Source organism: Ursus arctos, unplaced genomic scaffold (assembly GCF_023065955.2).
Source record: "Ursus arctos isolate Adak ecotype North America unplaced genomic scaffold, UrsArc2.0 scaffold_18, whole genome shotgun sequence".
Taxonomy (NCBI): domain Eukaryota; kingdom Metazoa; phylum Chordata; class Mammalia; order Carnivora; family Ursidae; genus Ursus; species Ursus arctos.
The window spans coordinates 23,179,184-23,197,963 of NW_026622852.1; the positions used below are offsets into that span (position 1 = coordinate 23,179,184).

General features: G+C 40.1%; 1 long non-coding RNA gene across 1 annotated transcript; it reads right to left on the minus strand.

Annotated features, from left to right (window-relative positions):
- Positions 1 to 257: 257 nt before the first annotated feature.
- LOC123001431 (uncharacterized) lies at positions 258 to 12,968 on the minus strand. Its single transcript, XR_006410318.3, has 4 exons — positions 11,879 to 12,968; positions 5,221 to 5,335; positions 3,602 to 3,711; positions 258 to 2,326 (listed from the first exon to the last, which is right to left on the minus strand). It is a non-coding gene; the product is annotated as an uncharacterized LOC123001431 (long non-coding RNA).
- Positions 12,969 to 18,780: the final 5,812 nt, after the last annotated feature.

An 18,780-nucleotide genomic window follows, 5' to 3' on the forward strand; every position in this document is an offset into this window, starting at 1 on the left:
GGTCTAGTGTGTCACTTGTCCCCAGTTTTAGCAACTTTTTTGCTAAATTTATTTGTAATCTTTAATTATTTTCTACTTTTGTATTCTCATTTATTTTAGTTTTCTAATATTTTGGGTTCTCTGGTTTCACCCTTGTCCACTTTTATTATTTTTACCTATATGATTTTAAAATATCATTGTATTTTATTTATCTTGATTCTTAGGCTAGCTCTTTTTATTCTCGGTTGTTACTAAATTATTCGGAATGCCTTTGATAGCAAGCAATGGAAAAGTCAAGTCAAATTGGCTTAAAACAATAAAAACGTTTATAGACTCTCATACCTGGAAGTCCATAGGTCATGTAGGTTGTAGGATTTACTTCAGTGGCTTTGACTCTATTCCCTTGTGATTCTTGCAGAGGCAGGAGGAAGTAGAAAACCTCTCTGTGTACTAGCTTCCTCTTGAGACTGGTAATCAGATGGCTACAGTATTCCTAAAATATCTACCAATAACCAGCAGGAGCAAACATCCTAAGGTTTTCCCTTAAGAACAGTGAAAAGTTTCCCAGAATCCCCTTTTCAAAATTCCCCTTACATTTCATTGGCCCAAATTTAGTCTTGTGCCCTTTCCCGAACCTATCTCTGGCCAAGGAATGCCCTACTCTTTTTATCACAGGTTTGGATTCTTAAACCAATCACTGGCGGGGAAAGGGATTTTTGTTAATTGACACAGACTAATTAGAGCTCACAGCTGAGTTGGAGCCAACCTCTGAAACCTCATCGTTGCTGCAAATCAGAAAAGGAGTAGATGCCAGAAGGAAAATTAAGGTGTTAGCTTGGAGAGGGAATAGGTATGCAGCCAGCTCCTGGGTAGGCAACAAATTATAGCCCTTAACATCATCACCTTTATTTTTCGACAGGTCTTAACACAAATAAAAATCACAGGTGTAAAATACTTTATATTTGTTCTGATTTTTTAAAATGAAAGTGACAGTTCTACTGCCATCCTCTGTTTTGTTTTGTCATTTTTTAACTAGCAAATTGAGAGATTTGGTAAACCGTTAACCTTCTCTGTGAAATCTGCTGATTTTTAACCCCCAGAATTAATGACACGCTTTCCTGATATTTCATTTATATTTTTGTCCAAGTGTTTATTGATTTATATTTATGCTAGACCATGACCCCATGGAGATGGGAGGAGGCATGCATTCTCAAAGCCGTATGATCTTTTATAGTCCTGGACTATATGAAGTGCACAATTAACGTTTACTGAGTTGATTTAAATATCAAGCAATTGGAATGTTTATAGAGCATATTCACTGACATAAAAGAGACTGTGAGGGATGATTCCAGATGATGATAATCTTGAGAAAAACTCCACGAGGGCTACATCACTCTGCTTGAAACTACTTTGGGGAAATTGCCCACAGAGGAGGATGGTTCTCGCAATAGGCCACTAACTTATAAGCAAGTGTCAAAAAATTATTTAAAAATATGTATAATTTTATATACTTTGTAGATGTAATATTACATTGTTTCCTATATATGCACAAAATATAAAGGGTAGATTCGAAAACAACAACTTATGTATAAGTAAAACCTGAGTATTACCACTTGCCTCTCACAATGATCAAATTCGAGTTTAAGACTGATTTTGTACAACAGAAATTTTAAAGAATTCAGAGAAGATTCAAATAATTCAAAGAGGATTAAAAATCAAACATAGCCATCTTAGGATGGAGACTGTGGATTGGCCATTTCCATTTCTGTCCCACTGTCCTCCTGGGGGACCTTCCTTTACAGAGTCTCGAGAGCAAAGCAATACATTTCCCAGACTCCTTCACAGCTAGGATTTGGGGCAAAAATTACTTCTCACCAATCAAGTGAAAGCACAGAACTTTTGGAAAGTGGAAGTGAAACCAAGGTTATCTCTGGCTACTTTTTCTAGTATTATTATTATTATTATTATTATTATTATTATTATCTATTTTTCTGTTATCTATTATTATTATTGCTATTATACATGGTTGTGGAGACATAAGGCTTTCCTATCTCAGCCTTCCCGCCTGGTCTCTGGCTCCCCAGGCAATGTAGTGATGGCAGCAGCAGGGGCAGAGGTGGCCCAGATTCCAGCCTCCCTCCCACTCTTTGGATATCAGTTTACGCACTATATTCTTGAACGACGTATTCCCAAGGTGATCTCAAAGACAGCATTTCATTTAATAGGTCAATTCTTCAGAGTTCAGAAAATGATTCCTGACGTCCCAGGCTAGAGTTTGCTTCTCTAGAAATTCTATTTAATATCAAATGCCGACTTCCTTTTTACATGGGATGTTGACAGAGTGTACCTACCAGAAACAAAAGTTCAAAGCAAAGAAAATGTGAAAAACATGATAAAACAAGAATACGTGGAATCAGAAAATATTATATGAAATAACAGAAATAAGATGAAATATAAGAGTGATGGTCATACATGAAATAGCGAAGTTGTTTCCTCCTTTTTAAATGAAATGTACTTCTATGTGTCAAAATAACTTATAAACGCTGATGAATATAAGAAAGCTACCTATCGCTGTGACCCAAAAATGTCAAATGGAGAATAAGCAAAAACACACTCAATAAATTAAGAAGAGAAAAAAAGAGAAGCTTCATTGTTTTCTTTCTTGCAATGGTTGCTGTGTTGATATCAGAGAAAACAGAATTTGATTTAAAATGCATTAAATAGAAAAATAATATTATATATTCAATAAAAATACCAGTCATGAACATTTATGTCCACATAACATTGATTTTTTTCACGTTTTGTGAACATTCAATTCCTTAAAACTCTGCAATACCATGCCAAATAATTCAGAAGTTGTCATAAGATAAAGATTTTTGATGCGAACTAATGATATGCAAAATGAGGCTAGTCTCTTTACACCTTTCCCTGTTTTGCACAAGCATCCTTAATAATTGACTCAACTTTGTTAATTTGAATGTTACTAAAAAAAATGCAAAATGAAATTTCTAAACCTTGAAAAAATGGAGCATTTCCAGGAAGTGGATGAATTTAACATTGATGATATTTAGACTGTATTATATTTTGATATCTTACAAATGCTCTATGAGCATTTAGTTTACATAGTATTTTTTACTACTTTTATATCAGTGAATTTATGTCTCAAAAACTACATAGGTTTCACATTTCACACATTATTAATATGCATCAATGGCATTGCCACGAATTTTTTAAAATTCCTGAATAATTTAAGTAAAACATATCATATTTTTCTGTTATATTCTTATTGTTTTCAATGCTTAATTTATTCCAGCTGATCTCAGATGCCTTTAGGGCATTATTTCTGTGTGTTTTTTTCCCCTTAGAGAAAGAAGTCAGTAGTCTTTATAAATATAATTTCAATCATATAATTCTGCACCTCCATTTCTCCTCCACCCTTTTAGTTACCATTGTGTCAGGTTGAAAGATGAAAAAATACATTTTATAAAATTAGATTCCCCGTTGACTGTCCAAACAATTCAGATGGAATGTTTAGTATCTATTCCCTCTCCACATTCTAACCAGACAATCATTTCTTGTAACACGGAGTTTATATTTTCTCAACAAGATCCCTGCTACTCACCCCAGTGTCCTGGGAGTCATTAAAACCTCTTGAAAAATGCAAGACTCTCCTTCTGGAATTTTGTAATTACCATATGAAGCAAGCATGTTCAGTTTCCCCTCTGTTGAGAGCTGCGAGAGAACCACCAGCGTGGGGAACAAACAGCGCAATGTAACAATTATTTAGATTCAAGTTTGTCTCACACTGTCTTAGCATTGAAAATTTTTCACTAATAACAGTAGTAAATGGGCTGTATTTAAGAGTTAGTTAATATTTATGTGTGGAATGGGGAGAACAGAAAACAGGCTAATCCCTGGAGGACTCTTCCCAGTAAAGAATGTTGCCTGTTTTAAAGCTGAAAATGTGTTGAGCCAAAAAGTTCCCAGGTGTTTGCCTTCCATCTGTTTTTTAAAAAGTTTTTTTTAAACTAACCACACCTGTGTTAAGATGCCTTTTAAATCAAAGCAAGAATTATCAAGTAAAATGTTTCAAGGAGCCTCTATTTCCTTCATTTCATGTTAGAAATCTGATGGCTAAATAGGATTTAACTAATCTCCAAATCAAAATACTTGGGTGTTGTTCAAACCACTGTCAGAATGCACACGGATTTAATCACACATGGTAACTGTAGAAGTTATCATATGGGCAGATCCAACCTCCTGCCTCAGCGAGGAAGGGTTGCGATTACAAGGGGTTCTAATCCGATTCGGTGCTGATCAGATTCATTGTCCTCACAGGTTCCGGAGACAAGAGAGGGGCATGGAATGCCTCCACCTGAGTGGTGTGGGGATTCACATCAAAGAATCCCAGGAATTTTAGGGATCCGGAAGAAAATACCTTATACAGGGAAAAGTAAGCAAAGAACATTGCATATATGGAGAGATACATATGGTCTCTAAACATGAAAATAATATCATCTTCAACAAGCAAAGAAAACAGAAAAAACACTGATGTATTTGCCTATTGAACTGTAAATAATTTAAATTATTCTATACCTTTAAATTATTTGTGGCAGTGAAATGGACAGGTTCAAACTTTGCTACCAGGAGCGCAAATTGGGAAAATAGCTCGTCTTCATTGCGGTATTTATCTCCTCAATAACTTCCCTCTGCCCTCTTTGCCAGCCTTCTAACTCAGTCATTACTTCTCCCGTGAATGGCTGCCATTGCCCCTTCTCTACTCTCCCTCTTCCAGCCCTCTCCTCCTTCAAGTCTATCCTGTACATTACCCCAGAGTACTCTTTCTAAAACCTAAATCCAGTCAGGGAGAGCCCCTGCAGAAACCTGTTTGGAGGTCCCCCATTGCCTCCAAGCAAAAGCCAGTTTCCTTGGCATGACCTTCAAGGCCTTTCTGATCTGGCCGCTGTCTGACCTTTCCCACCTTCTCCCACCAGACCACCTGGCTTCACATCGCGGCTCCTGGCCCTACCAGCCATGTGGTCTTCGGCAAGTTGTGTGGAGCCTCCCCGGGCTTCAGCGTCCTCCCCTGTAACATGGGAACCATGACAGAACCAATCCACGGACTTGTGAACATTGCATGTGTCAGTCTATCCAAACTGCTCATCGCGGTGCCTTGCACATCATTGGCCCTATCGTGATATTTGCTATTATTATTTGCCTTTATTCTTATTATAGTATCACCTTCCACAGGATCCTGTGAGTCAAACTTCTTGAGACGGTCTTCTTTCAGCCCCGCCTTTGCCATGCTGTTCCCCTTGACAGACTGGTACGCAGCGCTCATTCTTCCTGCTTTTTCCTGTAAATGGGAAGGCCTGAATTCATTTTTTCCCTGACCCCATGGAACTTATATCCAAGTGAGGAAAGATAAATAAACAAGAAGTAAATATATACTGTAGGTGTGGGGATAATAAGTACTATGGAGAAGAATAAAGTCTTGGAGGAATCACAACCCTCTTAAGGGCTTCTGTGCTCCAGTAATGCTATGTTCTTTGGGGGTTTTTTTGACAAATTGTTTTGTCCCATTTTTAGACTATGAGTTCTCATATTTACTTATTTCCCTAGCCCAGGACATGCCATTTTGTTAAACACATGAAACGTATGGGGGGTACTTAATAAATGTATAGATGTAAAATTGTAAAATGTATAGATGAATGCATGAAAAAAATAAATATCTGAGTATGCGTAATCTTTATCTCTTTGTCATTTATATTTCAGAATAGAAAAACTTGCAAATACATTATCATTGCACAGACAGTAGAAATTTAAATTCACCTATTTGATGTATACACCTCCCTCTGAAATGCCTGACTTGCAAATATCCTGTACAGAACTGTAACGGGGAACCTGACTGCATATCATGGCTGAGAGATCCCCCTTTCTCACCATAATCGCAATACCTAGGAAGCTCTCTGCCACCACTACGATGCCCTTGACCTTCCTCACACATGAAGAATTTTTTTAAATCCCATTCTATACATGATAGCTTTCACAGTCATTTCAAGAGGTGGGAACAAGGGCTTCATCCAACCCGGGAGAATCCACCCAAGTCGGATCCGTACATGGTCCTGAGATACTTCCCAGGATGAGCTTTTTAGAAAAACATGTTACGTGTGGTCACACTACTGTTTTTTTTATGCTTAATTTTGTTGCATTTAATATGGACTGGGCTTTCCCAAGCTCTCCTAGGCACATCACCACCATTCACAATGAGCTCTCTGTGGAGTAGTCTCTTCCAACGGTCAAACAGCCAATTTATGAAAGAGTATTTGGAATCCTGCCCATTCATAAATTGGGTTTTGTCTTTACTACGAGACTAGACTTACTTCAAAACCTTGCTGCTGCATTCAGCCCTCTCTGCAATTCAATACTCAAATTTATCTTCAGAGACGATCACGATGCCCAGAACAGAGCAGACACTTAATAAATGTTCAACGAGTGAGACAATAAATCCTACAGCACATTTAAAATTGAAATGAAATATCTCAAAACTAGGTCTGACTTTTTAATAATGTTAATAGTCAGGATTCCTTTGGTTACAAATTCCAGCGATTCTCTTCAAACTAGTTTAGGCAAAGGGATAAATTTATCGTAAAGCTCAAGTAACCATGGAAAGAAATGCTGTCATTGCTTAGGGACTCAAGTGCCACCAAGACTCTCCCTCTTTCATCCCCATTCGTCTGGCTTTGTTGGCTTCATTCTCTCAGACTAGCTGGCTTCACATTGCAGAGCAGAGCAGGCTTGCCGTTCTCCCCTTTGTTTTGTCCCTAGGAAAGGAATCTGTTTCACCCACCTTGGGTCACGTGCTTATCTCAAGATTAATCATGCTAATTGGCCCTAAATATTCCTAATTGTTTTTTTCTCTCCTAATTCCCAAACCTTCATTTTCAATTGCCTACTTGGCAAGTAAATGAATAAAAACGAATAGATTAAAAGCAGTACGTTCAAATTCAAACTCATTTCTCTTCCTACATTATTTCTTCCTTCTGCATTCACTATCTATTAATAACACCATAACTTTAATAGTCTCCTGGGCACCTGGACTTGAAATCTGTCCCCTTGTCTCAAATTTAATTAGGTGCTAAGTCATTAGCTTTTGTTTCCACCAGGCCTTTCTGTATCTCCTTCCTCATTTTTCTTCTCATTCCCGCCTCCCTAATTCGAGGGTACTTTACCTCCTTCCTGGACTAACGGAATAACGGCCTTCTAATGAGAGTCATACTCCCATTCTTTATTCTAATCTAGACTTCACACTGCTGTCACAACGCCACTTCTCAATAAAACTCTATACCCAATCTTTTCCATATTCAGTCTCTCGATGCATCCCAGTGGCTACTGAATGTAAAACCATCTCATCATCTTGACATTTAACACCTACAATTTAAAGATGAAACTGCCAGTCTTGGAGAAGCTGCTCTCCTCCATACATAACCCTTGCCCATGTGCAATTTCTTCAATTTGAAAGGCTGCCTCCTCCCTCCAAATCGTTCCACTTCTGCAAATCTCACCTGCCCTTTTACGTTGGTAGCAAATGCGACGTTATTTGTGGAGCTTTGCCCATTTCCATCGGAATATAAATTTTTCCTCCCAATGATTCTTGTATTTTCATTCGTGCTCTTCATTGGTACCTCACCTAATGGTACTTGGCTTATAGTCATGTGTATGCTTTAGTCACTTTAACATCTGTTTTACCTCTTTCCTTGGTTAAATGGGCTCCTTGAAAGCAGAGTGTGGGTCTTATTTATTGTCATAAATCCTTCTGCAAGAAGATGGCATCTTTCCTAAAAATATTGATGCTAGTGATTTATCTGAAGTAAACTGAATGACTGTAAGAATTCTTTCCAGGTTTGTAAGGCAGGAGACTAGATGTGCTCGGTATGCCTAGCCCAGCTTTGACGAACTTGTAGACATCGCTAATAATGACAGTAGCCCTCTGCACTACATATAGGGAGGACCTGCAGAATTTCTACCCACTGCATTATTAGCGAGGACATAATGAGCAACACCTCCTTAAACTCTCTCAGGGCTATGGTATGTCAGAAGGCACTACAGAAGGGGGGGCACAACGGCACTTCCTCTGTCTGCACCACAGATCTATATGGATCATAAAAGGGGCTCGTAGTCCCCAGCAGCATAAAACTATCTCGTGAACTAAACCAAATCTGGTAATTGTCTTTTTTTGGCCCCCTGACCTCTTGGTCCCCTGACACTTTCTCTCTCCTCACATTTACTCAGAGATGCCCAGCATAAAAAGGGCCTAGAGCACATAGCACTTTAAGATGTTTAACTACATTTTTAAAAAAGCATTGTATTACTAATTTCACCTAAGAAATGATCATATAGTTTTAAGCTAGCATTCTACAGTGATATGGGTCCAGCAAGGTAGGCATTCTAATGGACTGCCAAGTGGGAATGTAAGCTTGTTATAACCTTCCTAGAAAGCAATTCGCAACAGGAATCAAGAGATTGTAAAATGGCATACTCTTGGGCCCAGTAACTTGCCTTCTATGAATCGTTCCTAAGAAACAGATATATGGATGAAGATTTAAGGCCCCTCTGTCTGAGAGAGTATAAGGAGAAGACCAAGGAGAAAAGTTTGTAAAACGTACAGCTCCACGATGTACAAGAGGAAAGAGGAACTAAGGAGAGATTAGGTCAGAAGACTTCAGATAACGCAATGCGTTGAAAGTCAGGGGAGGAGAAAGTTTTAAGAAATCATGGTGGTCAGTTGTTAAACCCCGCAGTAGGGCAAAAAGAACAAAGACTCAATTCAGCCCATTAAAATAGTTATTAAATAAAATAGTACCTAATAAATTTAGTTGTAAAGAGACTGACAGTTTTCAGGACGATGTCATTGAGGGCAATTTGACAAGGGCTACGGTCTAAGTTGGTGAGTGGTCGAGAGTAAGCGATATCAGATAGAAATTACTCTCCTAAGCACCTGACAGTGAAGAATGTGACCAAAAGCATTTAGGGGGAACCTACTCTGGGTGGGGAGAGGGTAGTGAGAAACAAAGGTGAACGAAATCCAACTTTTGTCCCCGAGGGGTTTACAGTCTGCTAAATCTCTCGGAAACTGGCCTCAGTAGGTGCTGTTCATTATTCAGTGACCTCCTTACTGTCAGATTTTAAGGTCCTCCATTTCCCCCTCAATATGGAATACACTTAGGAAACCCTCTTCAAGATTCTCTAGTAGTCTTCTAACTCATCATTGTCTGTACCTGCAGAATTTCTATCCCAGCTCTTTTACTAATTGCTGTGGTTTGGGCCAAGCAAAAGGAAGAGTCCAGTGTTTTGGACATCCTGGGTTGCTAGGACACCTTAAATTAACAAGCAAAGACTATAAATCTATGGTTTCTTTCTTTAAAAAAAATAAGCCAATTAATCTCTCTGGTCTGAATTATTTACACAGTGGTGAAAGTGAATTTAATGACCCTGCCAATTCATGTGAGGTGATATGACAGAGTCTGACAGGAGGCTTATTTGCTTTTCTGAGAGGGAGCAGTGATTTCACAGGAGGTCAATCCCACTCTCGCCCCAGGACTCCTACAATCGATGATTTGCACTTAAGAGATGATAGGGTGATTGCTAAACTTGGGTCAATAAATCAAAGGGACGCCACTGGCCTATTGGACATCCACACTCAGGGAGATATTCATTCAGGAGACCCTGTGGATGGTCAAGGTGTTAAACCCAAAATACTGTTGCAACTCACACATAAGAGAAATGGGAGCGGACATTGTAGCTCCTCTGATTAAAGCAGCTACTGTTGAAAAGAATTGTGGAGAGTGTTTAACTGAGGGAAGGAAAAGGCATGCAAGGTTAAAACCAAGCTTGCTGGTTTCTTGGGACTTGCATCCTAAGGAAGAAAGGCCGGCGAGGCTCATCCTGAGAATTGACAGTGATTGTGGGAAGGAATGATTCAGTGTGAATCCTGCTGTCTGTGCTTCGCTCCTCCCTTTCAGTGCTTTCGGGAGTGATTTCTTTGGTTATCTGAGCCATCTGTCAGCTCTTTCTTTGAGACCGGCCCTTGCACTCAGTTTCTTCCTTCTACACTTGCTTGATTGTGAGAGAATAGTGGTGGGTTTTATATAAAGGCTGACAGATTTCCTTAATCGCTGATTATGCTATTTCCCTTATTTTTTTATTCTGCAGAGCTTGGCAAGCAGACAGGCAGCATTACCAGTTATTCCTTTGCCATTCAAGGTCTATTGTTACCATCACTAGAAAACACGTTCAAAGCAGAGTCCTGAATGAATAAGAGAACAAACTGGTGGTTGCCAGAGAGGATGGGTGGGGGGATGGGTGAAATAAGTGAAGGGGATTAAGAAGTACATACTTCCAGGGGCACCTGAATGGCTCAGTTGGTTGAGCGTTGGACCCTTGATTTCAGCTCAGGTCATGATCTCCGGGTCCTAAGATCAAGCCCTTGATGGCTCTATGCTCAGGGTGGAGTCTGCTTGAGATTCTCTCTCTCCCCATTCCTCTGTCCCTCTCCCCACTCATGCTTGCTTTCTCTAAATAAATAGATAGATAGATAGATAGATAGATAGATAGATAGATAAAATCTTAAAAAAAAAAAAGAGGTACAAACTTCCAGTTATAAGATAAATCAGTCAGGAGGATGAAAAGTACAGCAGAGGGAATATAGTCAACTGTATTGTAATAACTGTGTGGTGATAGGTGGTGACTATTCCATAATGTATATAAATGTTAAATCACTATGTTGTACACCTGAAACTAATATTGTATATCAACTATACTTCAATTAAAGATAAGAAAATGAAAAATCAATAAAAGCAGGGTCCTCGTTTCTAGTTGCTATAGTCATCACAGGTCTCAGGAAATAACTTTTGAACCCATTCTTCTCCATACTTCCTTTGGTTCATTACGCCCTTCTTTCTCTCCCTCCCCTTTCCTTCCTCTCTTTCTTCACAAATGTTTAGGGTACTGAATGCTGGAGATACAGGGATATCGAAAAAACGTTGTTACTTAGACTTAAGGGATTTGAAGTCAGCTGGGGAAGAAGCCATTACACTTGTGATTCCCTGTTCAAAGTTGAGTGTCTCAGGACACCCGGGTGGCTCAGTTGGTTAAGCGTCTGCCTTCAGCTCAGGTCATGATCCCAAGGTCCTGGGGTAGAGTCCTGCCTTGGGCTTCTTGCTCAGCGGGGAGCCTGCTTCTCCCTCTGCCTGCTGCTTCCCCTGCTTGTGCTCTCCGACAAATAAATAAAATCTTTAAAAAAAAAAAAAGTTGAGTGTCTCAAAAGGGTGAGTAGATTAGAGTGTGAAATAGAGATTGCTAAACAGGTCTGTGGATAAATGAGAGCCTTTTTTTAAAGAAACGACATTTAAACTGAGACCTGAAAGATAAATGTGCCATACTTATACATGATTGGAGTCGGGGCTAACACTTTGCCCCTATTACTTTATTAAGTCTCTTCGCACCTCCATTTCTGCCTTTTGGAAAAAAAAAAAAAAGCCTCTACCCTTTCTCATCTCATGTGCTTATTAGAATACTTTCAGACTAAAGTGGGAGTCGAGGGTTTGAGAAGGATATCACTAACAACGTTTTGGTGTGTGTATGTGTGTTTTTAAGCAAATATATATTTAGTTTAAACTGAGTGTCCAGAAGTTGCTTATAAGAAGATTTCTTTGGTTCATGAACTCTGAGGAATCTCTGTGAGAATAAGATCAGAAAACTTACAATGGACACAGAAATAATTGACCAGCAAGAGAATAAATTTAGGTAAACACAAGTTAACTTACCTTTTAGGAAAATAATAATAATAATAATAATAATAATAATAATAATAATAATAATGTCAAATACTATACCGTACCAGTTCCTTGTAGAAATAAGTGGACTCCAAATTTTTAGGGAACCAATTTCAGAACATCATGGGTGGCACATGGATTTGAGGCCTTTGTTCGACTAGGATCTCTGTGGGAAAAGGGTGGAGAGTAAGCTTCAGACGACTGACGGTATCTCTACTGGGCAGCCCCAGAGGGAGGTGGGGGTGAGGCTCATTCCCATAAAATGATGGATTAAGATTCAGAGCATTCTCTAAGGAAGCAGTTCCTTGTCTGTTTCCAAATTATGGCTCTGAACACCCAATTCCCTTTTTCGTAATTAATTTCCCTACAAAAGTGGCATTTTAATAAAGGTTTGAAAAATGAAAAAGTGGTGTAAGCCTAGAAATAGCAATTGGAAGATGCATCACTTTATTAACAAGAAAACCCTGCCTGTGTTTCTCAGTATCTCTTTGCTTCTAGGAAAATTTTAAAGCAAAGCACAGGGCACATACATTTAATGACTGAGATGTGCTGTGAGAAAAGGAGAAAAACCTAAAATTTAGAGCATCTGATTAAGTTTTAAGACCACATCAGTACATTTAAAGTTGAAATTGATCTCACTCCCAACCTCTGGCCCAGAGGTTCCCAAACTTTCTCAGTTCACGGCATCCTTTGTATCAGGTCATTTTTTTCATAGCATCCCTACGGCAGACAATTCTATTTATTAAATAGCTTCAAACTACTTAATAGATTTGCATATTCTGGCAAATTTGTAGCTTTTTGAAAAACTAATACATGTGGATTCAAAGAAAAATATTTTTATCTCATTCTCAAATAACCGTAACAACTTTTTGATGGGCAGTGTATGCCTGTTATTCACCACAAAGTTTTCAAATTGGACTCCATCACTCACCTCCTCATTTCTTGTTGCACATTGATTTTTGGGTGGTACCTGGTTATTTTCCTCTCATGCACCTAAAAGAGTGCCTGGCACAAAGTGAGTGCTTAAAAAATATTTATTAAATGAATCAACAGAACCTTTGGGATTGGAGAGACCTGAATTTCCACCTGGCTTTACTCTAAACCAACTCTATGACCTTGGACTTAACCTCTATGAGTCTCAGTTTTTATTCTTGTAAAACATAGATAATAAAAAATGAACGACTACCTGGATTCTTCTTTTTTTTTTTTTAAATATGTTATTTATTTATTTGACAGAGATAGAGACAGCCAGCGAGAGAGGGAACACAAGCAGGGGGAGTGGGAGAGGAAGAAGCAGGCTCCCAGCAGAGGAGCCTGATGTGGGGCTCGATCCCATAATGCTGGGATCACGCCCTGAGCCGAAGGCAGACGCTTAACCGCTGTGCCACCGAGGCGCCTCTACCTGGATTCTTCTAACGATTAAATGAGTGCTTAAAAATCTCAGCACAGTGTCTGACATGTGTAACTGCTTAATGAGTGATACTTTTTAATATTACTACTACCATTCCAGGTGTTTTATTCCTTTCACAGTTAGAAAGTCTTCTAATAGGCATATTTTAAAATATGACCACAATAAATAACTACAGTCAAAATGCCAAAGGGAAACAGAGGATTAGAATTATATTGAAAGAATTCCTAGAAGGTCTATTCTAGATGAAAATTCAGAGGTTGAAGGGAAATAGCTTAGAAAACCTAGTTTAAATCAGACTTCTGCCTCATAACAACATTTCTGCTACTGAAACCCTCTGACCCTGAGTTTCATTTCTGTTGAATGAGGGAAAAATAATACTTCTCAGAGGGATGCCATTAGGAAATATAGAAAAAATAGTTTCCTTCATCTCCATGTCGAGGAGAAGCTGAACATGCTTGCCTAGTGGAATTCTGGGTCCCAGGGCTGGAGAGTGAGAGGAAGGTCTCTTATCAGCATCAATTATAGCATGTGGGGATAATTGCTAAAGTTAATCTCCAAAGAGGTTCCCTATTTAATCTTGACATAGGCTCTCTAATACTTGGCTACTTTATCAATCAGAGTTTGGTTTGGAAAACAGAAGTCACTCTAAGTATTTAATGCAGAAAATAATTTAATGCCACGTGTTAGAGATTTATACAATTGGAGAGCCTGACGGAATGAGGAGACAAAATGTTATGAAAGCTTCTGCTAGCTTTCACCCAGATGAATGTGTAAGAGGTGCAAGGAAGCACCATCGCTGAATCACAGGTGACATCCCAAAACCATTGTCAAAACCCCACAGCTGCTGTCTGCTGAAGCCCATGTGCCTTCTGACCAATGCAGAAGAAGTGATGGCTTTTCTTCTTCCATCTTCCAAACACCACGTGAGACCTTCTCATGGATTAGAACATAAACCACAGCCCTCCTGGCAAAGAAGCATAAGAAAAGTAGTCTCCAGGCTTCTAGGCTTTGCAGTACTGGAGAGATTGTAGAAGAAAGCAGGAATGCTAACAAGAAGCTAATATCAAAGACTAAGGAGAGGAACGAAGGAAGGAAGGATGGACTTAAGTCTGAAGACACGAGAGTCCAATATGGGGACTTGAAGGCAGAGTGGTGGCGAAGGACAGGGCTGGAATAAGCCTCCAGGAATTTGGGGGCTAATCAGCAGCTCCACCTTCTCTTTAGGACAAAATCAGGGGGTAGCCAGAGCAGTATCATGGTGCAGAGTGCAGTTAGGTGACGGACTTCCCAGGTGATACGTACAGTCCTGTCATCTTCCTTGGTCAGCCTTCCCAGGATCCCACACCTCCAAGGCAGCCCCTGGGTTAACCCGGCTCTCCCTGAGACCCTCATTCTGAGGTCAGAGCCTGCTGGTGGAGGGTACCTGGGACTGCTGCTAAAATGTATTCCACTTTGGGCGTTTATCAAATGGGGCCACTTCTGCTGATCCTGGTGTATCAATATTATGAGAAAGGAGAAGGAAAAAAACCAACTTTAAATTGCCTCCATCTCATGCATAGCCACAGACATTCTGGACGGCAAAATTCCACTAAGATTGTAGTTAAATTCCATTTTATAGGCTTCAATTTCCTCTTAACTCTCACCATGTACTTAAAGTTATTTTTCTTTTTTTAAGGAAACAATCAATTGTGACAGCTTTTTTTTTCTCAAGAAAATCACACCAAGATTTGTAGATACTTGTTCTCAGAAAGATAAATTTGCCATTGTTGTAGCATATGGAATATATGTTTGCTAAGTTCCTCTGAGAATCTTAGCTCAAAAATCCTGCCAGCTTATTTCTTAATGTCAGCTTCAGAAACTGGGGCTGCTTATTGAACTCAACTTATTTCCGTCCTCGGGGATAATAACAGGAGCCAGAGAGAAATGTACTTAGAATTATCCTTAAGATAGACAAGTTCATCTGTGGGCATATCCCCCACAAACGTGGGGAGAAAAACCTGCTAGCACTTTTGAAAGAATTCACTACACATGCAGCAGACTAAAACCCACGTGATGCTCTTTGAGTTTCGGGTAGTTCTGTTTTGAATAGAGAATGAGAAGGCAGCAGAATAATTCTTTGAATGGCTCCTAGACCTCTTGACGTCTTAAAATTTCTGTCCCATTGCTGATCTCAAAAGAACAAACATTAAGCCTATCAAGACAAGGGATCGACCCATGACTTCAGCAAATGCCTAATGAGTTTCCTAGGGGTATATGTTCCCTACGCCCAATTCCCAGTGGGGAACGGGTGCTTTACAAAACCTCTGGTAATGGGGCAGAAAAATGGTTAAGATAAATTGTACCAGAGATGGTAAAAACACAAATATTCAAAGATGAGGATTGTCTAATGGGCTGCAGCTGTTCCAGCTCTGCTCCTTGTAATGATCTGAGGCTTTCGGGACCATGGGGATCATTTATCGGTGATAGCTAACATTCATTGTCAGGCACTGTTATAAATCTGAAATCTTTTAAACAAGGCTATGCTGTAAGTATTATTATATTCATCTGACAGTTGAGAAAACCGAAGCACAGGGCAATTTAGTGCCTTGCCCTCACAGATAGCAAGGGATCGAGCTGGGATTAACGCCCAGTAGTCTGACTCCAAAGGCCATGCTTGGATCTCTTAGGACACTTGTCCCAAATTCTTAAGGCAGGATGTCCCCACCTACATGCTAGCAGCAAGTGCTGGATAAATCGCTTGCCAATAGCAAATTTCCCAACTGCTATCCTAGGTACTTAGTAGGAGCTGGTGGGAGGCTACAAAAAGATGAGTTGCTTCCCCAGATGAATTTTAGAAGACTTCTGAGAAAATCCATGAACTCTGAAAGACTCAAGGCCAGGCTCCACATCTACTCATTACTCAGACCACTGCTACCTTTGGACGCACTCATAAATCGCTCTGGCCTATTTCATCACAGGTAGGATCAGAACATATGATAGCAGAGGTGTCCGTGATTCCACCAGACCCTGGTGGGATTGGCCATTTCCTATGCACTGCTTTTTGGGGTCATTTATCCTGTCCCCTGCTGAAGCCAGCAGACCCAGGAAGCACTAAAAATCAGGCTGCACACCTGGACAAGGTGCAGTGCTTGGGAAATCATACATCTGGATTTGTCTGGGCCATAGTTTTGGTTTACTCCTGCTGTTGCAGTGCAATGCTGAATAGCACTCACTTTCGTTTTCGAGAATCTCGCAGTGTGGACTGTGAGTGATGATATGGCACCGTGGACATCATCCAGCTCTTCGTGCACATAGCCAGGAAGGAGCCCCACATTCCTGGCTCCTTTGGGGCGATGAGATGCTAGATGAATCCTCGAGAAATCAGGGCCTCAACAGCTCTGCAGATACTTATATCCGAGCAGAAAGCCTGACGACTTCAAGGAGATCTGGGACTATATACCATTTCTAAATTTCGTTCTGAGAGTTTTAAGCTAAGTATAAACCTTTCAGAAAACTTTTTCCGTTTATGGATTTTCTCTCATCACATATGCAAAGCAGTTATTTTAAAAATTTGTTCCCAAGGCTATTATCTTCAAAAGTAACACTTCACTGTTGGTTTCTCTGTCCTCCGAGAATCCTCCATTAGCATAACAGGAAAAGCACACAGCCAGACTACACATTCCCATGGAAAGGGGGTCCCTGAGGGAATTGGGGAAAGATTTGATTGACAGGTAGATAATAACGACTGAGCCAAACTGAGTTTGGTAGTGGCAGCAGGATGATAGAGCGGATTGGAATGGAACAGAAGAGTAATAAAGACTAGCCGGTTCAAGAAGGACCTGATTGTTAGGAGAGGTTGAAGAGGCTTAATCTAAGCTCTGCCTGCTTCCCAAACTTGGTTAAGCCGGTGGTGCACAGGGCCCAGTCAGCCCACAACTTCTCGCGTTCATCCTGCACGCTAGAAATACGACTTAGCGCCCCAACCATCACCCTCCTCACCTCCCAGCCCAAACCATAAGCAAACTGAACCTGGAAGTGCCCTCCACACCCACAGAATCTGGTGACAACTTGGAGGACCAGCCTTCCGTGTAGATGTCCAACTTGGATAACTGACCTGCTCTCCCAGACATTCAAAGGCCACAGGGATCACTGACAAGCTTACATCAAAAAGATTTGAGTTTGTGACTTTGGTGAGTGAGTGGCGGTATCAGACTCTGAAGACTGCATTAAAATAGCCCTTGCTTCAATTTTTGGAACTCTCCTATCTGAGACTAATGTGGCCAAGAGCAACAGGCAACTCTGAATCTCACCAGTATGTACAGGAGTAAGGTATCTGAGGCCTTGAAAGGTACCCACCATGTAGAGACCCCCAGTGCTGAGCCCAGCAACATTTTGGGCTTCACTCACCTCTGCTTTACTCACCTCACCTCCACCCTACATTCTGTTAAACTCCCTGTGAAGCTTCTCCAAAGAAGCTGGAATCCTGGAACATCACAGTATGGGATGCTCTGTGTGGACAAAACCAAAACCTTGATTTGGGAAAAACCTTTGATATACCAGAGTTGGCACCTAGTACTTCCATTATCTCGGCCAGATTCCATGGGGAATTATCTTTTCTTCCATCTTGAGGTTGAATTCCAAACCTGGCTTACTATAATGATTCCTATTTCCATCAGATATTCTCTCTCTTTTTGACCAACACTGGAAGTCTTTCTCCATATCCTCATTGGAGACGTTCATGGGCCTTCTTTCCTGAGGTTCATCACTGAGTAATAATTGAGACCCATACATACCCCAACGCTTGTTGTTCAAACTATTTTGTGTCTACAGCAACTGGGAACAAACTCCCATTCTCAATTTAAATATTAAGAACAAGAGGCACAGGCAGCACATTACTGTTGGTTTCTGTCTTCTAGAACTCCCGCATTCCACCAGCTTTCACGTGACAAACTCCATTAAACGTCAGCCTTTCTCGCTTGGCATCCTCACTTACTCTGACTTCTCAGGATTTGTGAATTAAATACATTCACACCATGATACACTTGAGTTTTTCTTTTCCAATTCGAAATAGGTTCCTCTAGTTCTTCCTCTTCAGATTGGCTCTGCCAGACTAAAAACCTCAAAATGAATTTAAATCTCAACTCCTAATAGAACACATGCCCTGGGATTCCTTATCTGTTCCTCTGCTATGCCAGGGACCACCATCCTTTTTAAATATCTAAAGCAAACAAAGGTGTAAATATTTTACTCCCATATTCAACAAGCAAATATTTATGTATTATAAGGGATTTCTCATGTGGGCATGCAGTAGGGGTTCAAGCAAGTTTTCAGGAGCATCATATCTACTTTGAGTTAGAGCTTGGAGGAAGAGGCAGCGTTCCATTATGTGTCAAGAAATAGTTTCGCCTAGTATTCATTTCTAATAAGAAAAAAAGAGGAGAAAAAAATACCATACGATTTGCTTTAGTTTTTATGAGTATATCAGAATATATCACTTCTGAATATAGGAGGATAGACTGGTTCTGAATGCAGGCTGTATTGTTTTAAAGTATTTTAGCCATTAGCTATAGCTGTGAC